The following is a 13434-nucleotide window of genomic DNA, read 5'->3' on the forward strand; positions in this document are numbered from 1 at the left end:
ACGGAACGCTTCGAAGCAATGGACAGGGAAGCAGCCACTCACGCGAAGGACGGAAGCGACCACAAATGTCATGCCCTGATCATGATAACCACTTCCCATCCCTTGGCAATCGGGCAGTCGTGGTCCAAAGCACTCAAAAGTGTTTGACATATAGATAGCTGATGTAGTATAAGACAATACTGGCCCAAGTTAAATAAATGTCTTGGCATAGTTAGAGAAGCGTGAGACAGTAACAGTAGCAGTACATAAAGCTGTTTTGCAGGGCGCGCGTTGCCGCTTCCGCGCGGATACACCTCTGTGCGGATACACCTCTGTGTAAATGAAAGGCTGCTCGAGCTCACACGTTCTGCGCGACGTCTGCTTCCGAAACCCTTTGTGACCAGGTAAACTTGAGCCTCGATCATTTCAGGTTATGACGCATATTCTACTAAGAACGCAAGCTAGAGGTCCTGCGACGCTGTAGGAGTCCGGAATAAGAAGATATTACACCCTGTTTCACAGACGGTCGCAATCCGACTCCCTCCCAGAAAACAGCTGGTCAGCAGTTTTTTCAAGCTTTCAGTACCACCACAAGTTATCACGCTGTAGACCCAATATTAACGCATAGAGTTATCGGCAATAATACTATGTGCGTGTTAGGCCGTTCAGATCCGCAGTTTTCGTGGTCGGTTGCTACGCTATTCTACGTACTCCTCTGGAACTTGCGCACTACACCGCGGCACGACAGCGTCGTAAGGAGCTTATACATAAATACCGGGGTAAAATAAATTAGTTTCCCTTACCAAAGTTCCCGGTTGGAATTACATAAAGAATATCGTGAGGTGACACACTGATATCGTGAGCCTTGCGTACTGTGCAGGAATTTTAGGCCTAGATGAATGCAGACGATTTTTAAGGTCACATGACTTGTATCTGTTCGTTTGGCCGCACGGGGTGCCTCGCTGTTCCAGTTCAGGCGGATAGCAGGCAAGCTAACCATGAGAGGAGGCGTCCAAATTTAGAACAACGCGCGGCTTTCCTGGGCCGCGAACTTCGTCGAACGCAGCATAAAAACAAAGCTGGGTGGCCTCTGAGAGGAGCTGTCAGTAATTTCAACGTTCAAGACAGCTGCTGTTTCTCTTTCTCTCGCCGGTGAGGAGACGCATACATGCCGAATTTGCAATTCTTCATAAGAGGTTACGTTTCCTCACCCGCGAAACTTTTCATTTATACAATGATTAAAATGAACTGCTGGTGAAAAAATAAAGCCACCTTTCATTCAAGCCAGACACCGTTCGGCAAGGCGCTCGTAAGAATTTCGCGTTCATGTGTGACCATCCCCGGTCCCTAGAACCGTTGCACGCGGATAGATCCCTAGCTGCACGTTTCGGTCGCGATTTGCGATGAGGTTGCCCCTACAGCTGCGCAAGCCAAGACAGCTGACAGAAAGCTTCGATAGATATAAGTGCAGGAAAACTGAGAAACTTGACTATATGTGTGTGTGTGCGTGTATCAGTGCAATAAACTATCCTAGCTGCTAAAACCTAAATTTCCATTTATTCAAGTTATCGCTTTATTCAACGAACACCCCGGCAAATTCAGCTTACCACTTGAATTAGATAATCTGTCACAGCTGGTTTTTGATGGTTTCTAATCTAATTGTAAATATGTCTGTATATATGGTATCGAGACCATGATCCAGTATACACACACAGCACACACACGCACACACACACACACACACACACACATATATATATATATATATATATATATATATATATATATATATATATATATATATATATATATGTAGAACTTGAGTGGTGCTACAAGGTAAACAGAACAAGTATTTAATTTCGACAGTTTCGATCGGTGGACCGATCTTCATCAGGGTTTACAATATATATATATATATATTCGCACAGACAGTTTATAACTTCGCAATATTTGCTAATGTGATTCCAAAACTAAACATTAATTTGATGGAAGCTAGCCCATCCCGGCAAAGTGCACAAATCAAAGGGGGCAGCATATGTGTGCGCGTGCGTGTGTGTTCAGAGTGTCAGGCAACTAGAGCGCCGCTCTCGCACATGTTGTGGGAGTGTCCTGTTATATCAGCTAAAATGGCAGTAGCCAGAGGCTCTTGCGTCTAAGTGGGCTGCTGTTCTGCGCAGCTCCTACCTCCAAACACAAGACTGGGCAGTCCAGTGGGCCTGAGAGGCAATGACGAGGCAAGGCGTTGAAGTCCCCTCATGGGAGACCTGAGCCTGGGTCGTTAAACATTGCCGAATTTACAATAAAGTTGTTTCCATCCATCCATATATATTGCAGATTTCACTTTGGCACGCCATTCAGCATTTGGTCTAGTATATTGTCCTTACACATAATCAGCATTTACCTTTCTTGAATCGCATAAATATATTGAATATTTTTTCTGACCTCTGTACAAGTGTGAAACAGCTGCTTGTACAGGCCACTGCACATACCTTGTGTTCTGAAAAGAGTGTCTGACTGAAGTTGTAAGTGTCTTCGAGAAGTTTGGGATATTTGGTACTGTTAAATATCAGTACTAAAAAGAATTAACACACATACATGGCTACATGTTCACATAGTCATGTGTGCATATGCTTATAAGCATGCACGTAGGTGAGAATGTCACTTGTTGCCACAGATATATAAGTTCGCAGCTAAAGTCAATTACTGTTCAGATGCACGTAGAACCCCATGAAATGCACTTCTTTTTTTACCTTCGAGGCCCAAAGGATTTTGAGGGGAATGGGTGAAAAATACAAATAGGAGACAGAACAAAATGCAGTGAGTAATAATAACAATGAAAAAATTAAAGTAACGCTTTTGTGTACAATGCTGGCTAGTGCATTGAGAGAACATTGATTATCACTAATAGATGCTATGTCAACATGAAGGCAGTTCTATTCAATTGCTGTCATCGTCATCATCAGCAGCTTATTTTATGTCCACTGCAGAACAAAGGCCCCTCCCTGCGATCTCCAATTACCCCTGCCCTGCGCCAACCAATTGCAACTAGCGCCTGCGAATTTCTTAATTTCATCACCCCACCTAGCCTTCTGCTGTCCTCGACTGCACTTTCCTTCTCTTAATTGGCACCCATTCTGTCACCCTAATGGTCCACCAGTTATCTAACCTATGCATCACATGACCTGCCCAGCTTCATTTCTTTCTTTTAATGTCAATTAGAATATCGGCTATCCCTGTTTGCTCTCCGATCCACACTGCTCTTTTCCTGTCTCTTAACGTTAAGCCTAACATTCTTCGTTCCATAGCTCTTTGCATGGTCCTTAACTTGTTCTTGAGCTTCTTTGTGAGTCTCCAAGTTTCTGCCCCATATGTTAGCACCAGTAGAATGCACTGATTGTGCACCTTTTTTTTAATGATGATGGTAAGCTTCCAGTCAAGATCTCTGAAAATGTCTGGCATATGTGCTCCAACCCATTTTTATTCTTCTGAGAATTTCCTTCTCATGATCACGGTCCCCTGTGAGTAATTGACCTAGGTAGAGGCTAGAGGCTAACTGGCGATCCTGAGCTCTTGTTCCCTTGCCAGGCTGTTGATCATTATCGTTGTTTTCTGCATATTAATCTTCAACCACACTATTACACTCTCTCTGTTAAGGTCCTCAATCATTTGTTGTAACTCATCCCCCGTGTTGCTAAACAGGACAATGTCATCTGCAAACGTTCGGTTTGCAGATGACATTGCATATGAATTGCTGTGCATGGTAAAAAATAACCAGGAAATGTTTTTGTTTTACAGACTGTGATGCCTACCTTATAACGATGATCAGCGGGATGCTAAATGTACTGTGCTGGTAGAATAAATTTGTTGTGAAGGAAAGTATGGCGGTATATGTTATGAAATAAATTCAGCTGCCAAAAGTTTCAATAAGTTGCTAAAGACGGGAGGGAAAGGCTGGCGTTCATGGATGTTATGCTTGCAGTGCGATCATAGTTGCAGAGCATAAAACAAGCCAAGTTATTCTGCATAAGTTCCAGGGCAGCGATTAGTTTTTCATGCACTGGATCTCATACAGAAGCAGCTTACTTAATCTTTGGTCACATTAAGGTTTTGTAAACTAGTAGTTTTCATTAAAGGGAGTGGCATAGAATTTGCAGCATAAGTAACCTAGCATACAGTTAGCATTTTTAATGATGTTTTCAGTGCATGTCCAATTTAAATGCCATCATATAGACAAACCAATTTACAACGATGCCAGTTTTAACAATATATAGAATATAGCAATAAGCATTTGATGCACTGTCGACTTTGGTATGTGCTCTTTGGCAAAATAAACCACTTACCAGAATGCTTCCATGCCACATTATTGGTTACAACAAGTAAATCTGGCTGCTAAGTAAACATCTCTGCCAAAAGGAAAAAGAACACATTGTTCTTGAGAAAAGAAAGCTGCTGCTTCCATAGGCGAATATACCAGAAAACATAAGTATCAGTACTGGTCCTGATATCTTACGACAATGTGTTCAACCAAAATACGCACAACTCTTGATCATTGCCATGGCCAACTGCATTGCATTTAATATTCGTTAACGTAGATGTGTCAGCAGTGATACAATTACCACTCAAATATTTTTTATCTTGTTCTTTCAAAAAGAGTTGTGCAACACAAAAATATTCATACTGGTGCGCTAGCACCCTATGCCAGACTGCCACAAGATGCCACCACAAGCACTGCAGTTCTTGGATACATCTTCCAGTATTCAGGTATGTGCCCATGCCAGTATGTCAATTGCTATGGTAAAAATTTATTCGCTACAAACACAGGAAAACGAAAATGTGTTAATACAACAGTGCATAAGTCCTGATGCATTAAGGAGAACAAAAGGCATAGTTCATGAATGAAGGTGACCCCTGTATGTATTAATGTTATTGCTCTGCTGCCCCGAGTTGGTATGTTCGACAGTAGCTGATGCCAACAAGCATGAACATCAAAGGCATCTTGTGGTTTATAGCATGGTACCCATGGCAAATATGCAAGATGACCATGACACATTCCATGCTGCCTTGGCACCAACTATACACTTACAAAACTTGTAGGAATTGCATTCCTACAAGTACAAGCATTAAGGGCTTGTAATTGTTTTTTGATGAAACCTACTTGAAGCTTACCAGCTGCTTCAGCATAGAATTTAAGTGGAAAAAACAAGCTTCTGGTGACACATATAAAGAAAAATAGTTCAGCAACAGGACCAATGAAAGACAAAACAACACAGGTACTGAGTCTTTCATTGGTCCCACTGCTGTGCCATTTTTCTCATAATGTTGCTCAACCAACTAGGTCAACTTTGCACTCTTGTCTGGAGACACATTATTTATGCCAACAAACACCGTGCATTATGTCATAAACAGTGATGAACTCATATCATTGTATTAAATTGTTACATCTTTATTAATTATGTTAACGCACTTTGTAACTGGAGCCAGACTACCATCAGTCTTGAGGTATTCATCCATAAAATATGCCATAAGACATTTCATACAATGGTGTTCCACATAGATTTGTCACACAGAGCACAAGGGATCCAAACAAGCTAGAGTTTCACATGAAGATGGAGACTTATTTGACATTAAACAATGGGCAAGAGATATCACTGCAGCCTTCATCGATATCTCTTGTTTAAAAGGGCCCAGAAACACTTTTTGAACATAGTAAGAAAATGCTTATGATCTGCAGAAGAGGCTTCTGTGCACATGTGATGCAAATATTATTGCACTGCATCCAGCAAGGAATTTACAATCTTATGTCAAAAACAGCAAAATATTGCTTGCTCTCACTTCCACAATGTCTTCATGCAGCGTCATCGCAAGCAGCTGAGTTCACCAACAGCTACTGGCTGATTTCGTGATTGCGAGAACATTCTCAGTAACACTATAATTGTTAATTTTGAGTTAAATAAATGAAACATATATATGCCTGCAATCTAAAAAAAATAGAAAAATTATTTCATCATTGCACAGCCAGTCTACATACGGCAGCTGCGTGTTTGTGCGTCTGCTGTGCATGGCTTCCAATCGGGCGGGTTGCAGTGTCTGACCTCGGTCCACTCGCACCGCCTAATCTCAGAGGGCATGTGCTGCATAGTGATACCCGACCGCGAGGTGCCGCTACAAGCCATCTCACTTTAAATCTAGGTTTAAAGCTTTATCTCACTTTATACAAGACACTCAACTTTTGAGTTGGGCTTTGCCCCCAGTGGCTTCTCTCCTGTCCGTGTGCTAGTGGAGATGAAAAGAGAGAGAAAGGGCGCATTGGTGCAATAACTCCACTTGTACTCGAAGGACTTAGAAACCTCTTGCAACATGAGATTCGTGATATGACGTCCTTTAATAGTGAGGCCATTCTATTATTAGTCAGAAAAGTTTTGCAGGGCCCCTTTAAGAGGACGCTTAATTTTAGCTTGGGACCAACTCTAACTTCTCTATTAAATTAAATACATGTAAAAAGCAGAAGCACATGATGCAGCTGCTGAACCAACTTGAAATAAATTTGTTGCACTTCAAAGAAAAGGTCAAATTCTAGCTAATGTAGGATATAGAATATTTATTTAAGACATCATACTTTTTACAAAAATTGCTAAGGTTTAAAAAAATTGAAGCGTGAAGTTTACAAGTCCATAAATTTGCACCAAAAACAGATATTGCTGTTCTGTAAACAGCTTCTAAAGTGGACAAATTTCCTATACAAATTTACAGCTTTTGTGTAATTGTTATAGTGTTTGCAGAAGTATTGCAAAAGTCCTACTTGCAAATTCATGGTAGACTTGAGAGCAGTGTATTATACATCAATACGTCTAAAAATTGTGGTGTTGGAGTTACACACTTGTTACTGAGTTTATTGCAATTTTCAGCAATTTTTGTATAAAGATTGGCAGCCTAAATAAGAAATCTGCATCCTGCAGCCACTAGCAACAAACCTCACTAAACTTAGTGCAGTGGGCACCGGGCCAAGTGATTTCTTCATCTCTGTGTGCTTAGATAGGAGCTCCTAAGCTAAAGCTTCCTCTTAGCACCCGTTGACCAGTGCATGAGGAAGGCTTTCTAGGAGAATACTGTTGCAGAGCGTGCTTCAAGGAAGCATAGGCAATCATCGTCACATAGATACCCATTAGTCTTCTGGTTCCCTTATGTTCTGATGTTCCCAGTCTTGAAGGGGTTAGTTTATCAGCAAATCTATATACTATCATGCTTCAACAGTTCCTATTACATTTTACTATAAGTCATTGACATGACCTATTGGGTTGCCTCAGTCAAATCTGCGGCAACATATGCTCACTTACACAACGACATTGTTCACATCATTTAGCTAAAGCCGTGTATCCCAGCTGGCCCGCGATCAGTGCTGTGCTGGTGTCTGTGCCTGGCGGATAGCGCCACATAACTGACAAAGACACACTGCATTTGGCCAGCCAAAACTAACAAAAACCACATGTTAGTTTTTTCCTGCAGTATGAGCAACTCTTATGCCTGTACAGCTTCTGCTGTTTTGTAAAAAGTAATAAATACACATTGTGGGTGAAGAAAAACCAGACACATGCTGGGGCTCGAGTCCACAAATTATATTTTCAGCTGAGCTCGCTCAATCAGGCGGAAGCCCGATTCCGCCAATTCCACTGCTCGCGCACCGTCAGCGTGATGGGCGTGTTGTTGTTGTCTTTCGTGATGGGACCATTGTGGCATGTAGTAGTGCACTACAACGTTTTTGTGCAACAACGTTTGGTAAAACTGCAATAAATTTCACAGCAAGTTTGCAGATGGATATCCTGAACCTAATGCTGGTCTTGGAAGATACACCAAGTGGACATGTCTTACTCGCTGGCTCCTTTACATTTTTCTTCAGCTAGAAAACAGCTGACTGACTTCACTTCTGAAACTGCAAATTTGTCTTCGTAAGGTAACAACATAATTTGGAAATATTAGTTAATTTAGTAGCTAATTGAATCTTATGACAAATTTCTGACATCCACCAGCATGAAAAGCATGTTGAAAACTGTCCTCCATTCCTACTGTACTTACCTAATAATTTAAGACTTCACTGAATATTTACCACAGCACTTAGAACTGCACTTTTTGTGCAGTTCTAAGCTGTACCACTGTACAAGGGAAAAAGTCTGTGCCACTCTACAAGGAAAAAAGGCTAACTGTCCCCAGCACATATAAGCACCTTATGAAAGTGCACAGGACCAGGTATGGTTATTTTGTCTGTGGACTTCACAGGAATGCAGGGAACATTATACCAACACGCTGTACTATTACAATTGCAAAAGCCTCAACATTGCTGTGTCATCCATTCAAAAGGCTGCTATTTGGAAAAATGTATTGCAATGCTTTAGAGCGTTGCATGATTTCATACTTGTAGGCTTCTCACATGCCATTATGGGCCCCCTTGAGAACTTTTCTTGAAGGTTAATAAATGACTCTCAGAAGAAAGCAGTATCAAGCTGAAACCATTACTAAAGGTATGCGACATTTGCGGTTGCCAAATGTCAGTCGTAGTTTATGAATGATAAAGAGGGGTGCTTCCTTACGACTAGATTATTCTCACACAAAAATTAGAATGGCATGCATTCGTTCTTGCAGTGGGAACATTCTATCTTCATACCATTTGCTGCTGCAGCGTGGAATTTCTGAACTTGATATGAAAAACTGGCATCAGGCCTGGGCTCGTATTTTGTAATTATCCATTTAATATTTCACTCTTTTAACCTTCTTTCAATGACTCAGATGCTGCTGTGCTTCCGTTATCGCCATGATACGCCACTTAACTGAAAGAAGAATGGCAAGTGAAATGAATCATTATGCATCTAATGTGCTTGCACATATTAAATAGATGAAACATGCACCACGTCGCCATTACTAAAATTTTTATTCTCCTCTTCCATCTCGCCCCCTGCTTTCTAGTGTTCTCCAACTTGTCTTCTGCTTTGGCACGCTTCACTGCCAATAACTTTGTTTTAATCCCTCGTTCCTGGGCCTGGGATGGTACTTAAACACGTTTGCTATGGAGGCCAATTCTTCAGTTCCATTCGCACCAATATACCAGACAGTTTTTAAGATGAAGCCGGCCGACTTGCGTTTTCCATCACACAATATGGTCATCTACATGCCGAGCCAGTGTTTGATATTCCCTTTCTCATGAGAACAAAGTTCCCTACCTGCAGCATTGATATTGTTATAATTTGCTTCTTATTGACATTTAATTATTTAGTTGTACTAATTTGCTTGACTGTTTTCTGTCCTCTTTGTTCCTGTAAGCTCTGCCATTTTGTCAGGTCCCAGGGACACATCAGTGAGAAGATACATTGGTTTTCCATTTGTAACAAAGAGTGGTGTACATCCTACCCTAGCTGTGTACAAGCGGTTGTAATGAGCTAAGGGAGCATATTATAGCATATTAGGACAGCTACTATTCACTCTATACCTTAATGATATTGTAAAAGCCCTGTGACTAAAATGATTACTTATGCCTACAATGCAAGCATCTTCTTTTCAGGACAAGACCTAGCACAGCTGGTAGAAGAATGCAATCACACAAAGCATTTCAAGAATGGGCTGATGCTAAATATATGTGAACAAACGAAAATAAAACTAAAGCAGTTATATTTCAACAAAAAACAAACGAGCTATTCTACATTGGAGTACTGTATTAAATTCGCAAGAGATGAAGATTGTAGTTAATTTCAAACCCTTAGGCGTTGTGAGCTTTGCGAGTATGTCACAGGAAAAACAGCACTATTTTCTAACAAAACCTTATAATGTTACTGGTATAGTAGGTCATGTTAGTTATATTCTTCCAAAGCATATAAAATTATTATTGTGTAACTTGCTGTTCTATTTCATAGTAGGTTGTCTTAGATCTATTCTTTCAAAGCTCATAAAATTATTATTGTATAACTTTCTGCTGTATCCTCACCTTAATTACTGTCATTTAGTGTGGGGTATGGCTACCCACTCCAGCTTAGAACGAATTCACAGGCTACAAAAAAATTTCTGCGACATGTTTATAACGCACCCTATAGAGCACCAAGTGTGGACTTCTGTCTCGAAACCCCTAGCCGTAATAAAAATGATAACATGTACAAATATTGTCTCAGTATTTTTCAATAGTTTAAACAGAATATACAAAATTTGCAGGACGCTTAAGCTTCACCTATAAAAGTAGAATCCAATGGCATTCAAAGATCCCCGACTGCTTCTCATGCTTTCCGTCAACTGCAGCTTACGTAACCGCAACGTTTACCAGGAAACGCTGGTGGCACGCCCTATGCACGAAGGCGGGCTTTACGGTAGAAACATGGCCTCTTGCGTGGGCCGCAGATGCACAGAGGCGAGCGCCATCTAGATGGTGTTGCAAGGAACCGGGCACGTCGCTCTATGAATGGTAGAAACGCTGGAAAAGGGGTTTGGGTTCGCGTTTCCGCGTAACAGAATTATGCTTTCTTGTATGTTCAAATTACAATTTGACGCTATTATTATGTCTGTAGTTTGTGTGCAAGTCGTACATTAAAATTTTTCTGACTCATTTTACTTTGAGAAATTCATTTAGTTCAGTAACGCCTCTGTGCTACACGGAGGGCCTGTGTGGCTGGGCATGCGTGGTTAGGAATAATTTGTCACTCACAAGGCGGTCACTGCCGCAGGCCGACGCCAGACTTTCTGTGACACAGGGCCCTTAATGCTCTCGCATTAACACAATTTAAACCATACATGAAATTTGGCTCAGATACAACATAACACACAGCGTTCACAACACATAACACACAGCATAACACAACACGAACAGCGTTCGTGTTGTCCACTTCTCTCGTGTCCTGTCTGCACGCCTCACCTTTTTGCATAATGCATCTTTACCAACTAGCTCAGTTTTCTGTTGTTCTATACATCCACTTGTTTTTTCAATGATGCTGCCTACTCGAGGCATTGGGACCAGATCGGCTGCACCAGACTCTTAATCACTCTAGTCAGTGCACTGTTTGAGGCTACCGTCTTCTTTGGGAGTGATGGTGACTGCTGATGCAAACAGTGATACAGATAGATGGATGATACCTAAGTCTAAAATCTTTTGTAGTTCCTTCTTTAGCCATGTCTTCTTTTCTCTCGATAGGTTGTATGGCTTTTTTCAGACTATAGTAGTGCCTTGTAGTTTAAACAGGTCTTCGAACTTGATGGTACCAGGAGGACAGCCTCCCAAACGAAACAATTTTAGGTAGATTTTCTGAGTACTGTCTCCTTTCTTCATCTTGTGAATTCGGTTTACACCAGTCAAATGTTTTCAACTATCTTCATCAGGGCTTAACTTAAAGACAGTGTTGCCTCAATTAATGTTTAGCCTCAACGACTTCATATCTGGGCGAAAGAGAAAAAGGTCATATTCGATGTCTTTTATCACCAAAGCAAGAACTTTCGTGTACTGCGACTGGTATTTTAGTCTCAAGCTTACGCATTTGCAGTGCTCCTTTTTACGACTAACATAACCTCGTACAAGGACTGATCTGCCTGTGATTATGTCTTCTGCATTTGCTCAGCTTCTATTTAGAATTGATATTGAAGCTCCACTGTCGACAAGAGCTCGCAGGGCCTATCCATTCACTTCAATTTGTACATGGAGTAAACTTGAAGAAATCAGTAAGATGGAACATAGTGAGGCTTTGGTGTTGAATGTTTCTTTGTTTGAACAATGTTGATGACTGTAAGGCATCATATTCCGAGCTTTGAGTCGGTCACATGAAGCCTAGTAATTGCATCTAGTAATACCACTCGGTCACTGCATCTCTCCACAAGAAAAAAAAAAAAAGTCACCCACGTTTTCATTCACTTGTCGACTGCACTAAAATATGTAATAAGCCGACACATGTTAAATAGATGAAACAAGGGTAATGTTGTCATTCCTAACTTTCTTATCCTCCTCTTCCATCTCGACCCGTCATCTGTTGTTGTCCTGAATAATTCTGGTGCGCACCTACAGAGTGGCATTGGTCGTGAGTAAGGTGGTTAAGAGTAACAGTTAAGAGGGGAAATAAAAAAAATGGAAATTGCCAATTATAGATAACAAGTGCAGTGTGCAGGTGGAACCAAATGCAGAATTTAAAAATTGGGAATCAATTTAGAAGCACAATCGATTGGATTTGCTAAGAAAATTTCAAACTGCAGAGCAAACATTTCTGTCACTGAAACCAAGAATAGAGGCTCCAAAAGATGGGATCACAGACATGGACAAATTTATATCGACGCTGCATAGCGGAGTTTACAATACTCTTTCTCTTATCATAGTGAAACGTCTACAGGACAAAAAAAAGTGATCTATTGTCTTCAGCTCACCACAGAATGAGCACAGTGGTGAGGGAATTGGCCTACACCTGTGTTGATAGAAACTTAGTGTCAGTATGCGACCGCATAGCTTCACAATGGACACTTATGTTTTACGTGTCGGGCAAAATTCTTTGTGCCAGGTATATAAAAGACGTCGGTAATTTGTGGAGTTAGTCAGTGCGAAGTCTGACACTGCTTGAACGATGACACGCCTACGAGACTGAGCAGCCGTGGCAAAAGCAGACAAAGGACAATATGGAACAATCAGGCTATCTATTCCTCTTGGCTAAGGAATCTGCCAATTTCATTTCGTTTCGATTTAAATATAACCCTTTGCGACCAGGTATCCAAACTATACGGAAGCTTCTGTAGTATCTAGGTACCAATGAATGAAACGCCCTCTTAAAGTGAGAACCACTAGAAGCAGTTAGTGATGAACACAAATTTAGATAAAGAGTCAGCGATTATCACAGCTGATGTAATTGGTGAATTTGTGTAGTGCAAACGTCAATGCCATGAATTCAGCCAAGAAAATGCATATAAAATCCAGCTGCCACAGGGAAAAATTCCAGTCTAACATTGGGCAAAAAATACCAACACGAGACTTTTCTTCACACTGTGAAGAATCTGTCACAATGATGATGCTTGTCAGGAGATTGCAGATGGCTTAGTAAACCATCTAAAATATGATGCAGAAATAATTTTGTGTTACTAGAAAAAATGTCAGCAAATTGGAAATTAATACAATGAGGGATCTTGGGAATCTGAAGTACATCACAGATATGCATATTCAAAGGGTCTAGCAACTAGTGCACGAATGTAATTTATGGAGTATGCAGGTGCAACCAATTTTTGGCAGCAATAACACTGGCTGGGCAATAAAGACCATTTCAGTTCATCTTAGCTGTTCTCATCTTGGGTGTTCTCCAACTTCATCTTCAGCTTTGGCACACTTCAATAAATTCAGCCTCTGAACTGCAAGAAAGTTCATTAGTATACCTATCTTTTCTCATCAAGTGTGTTACAACTTGCAAAGTGCAGTGTATCACATTGTATGGGGGCTTCTAAAGCAGTTAGTGTTGGAGAGGTGAA

The 13434-nt window shown here is 40.9% G+C and overlaps 1 protein-coding gene across 2 annotated transcripts in view; it reads right to left on the minus strand.

Annotated features, from left to right (window-relative positions):
- LOC126540032 (mitogen-activated protein kinase kinase kinase 20-like) overlaps positions 1 to 1589 on the minus strand; it is a 38695-nt gene extending 37106 nt beyond the window's left edge. Inside the window, exon 1 of one of the 2 annotated variants that reach the window (XM_050186833.3) lies at positions 783 to 1589. The gene's annotated coding sequence lies outside the window, so the exon portion shown is untranslated. The other variant, XM_055076217.1, reaches the window with a different exon arrangement.
- Between the last annotated feature and the right edge of the window lie 11845 nt (positions 1590 to 13434).

The sequence above is a fragment of the Dermacentor andersoni genome, chromosome 2 (assembly GCF_023375885.2).
Source record: "Dermacentor andersoni chromosome 2, qqDerAnde1_hic_scaffold, whole genome shotgun sequence".
Taxonomy (NCBI): domain Eukaryota; kingdom Metazoa; phylum Arthropoda; class Arachnida; order Ixodida; family Ixodidae; genus Dermacentor; species Dermacentor andersoni.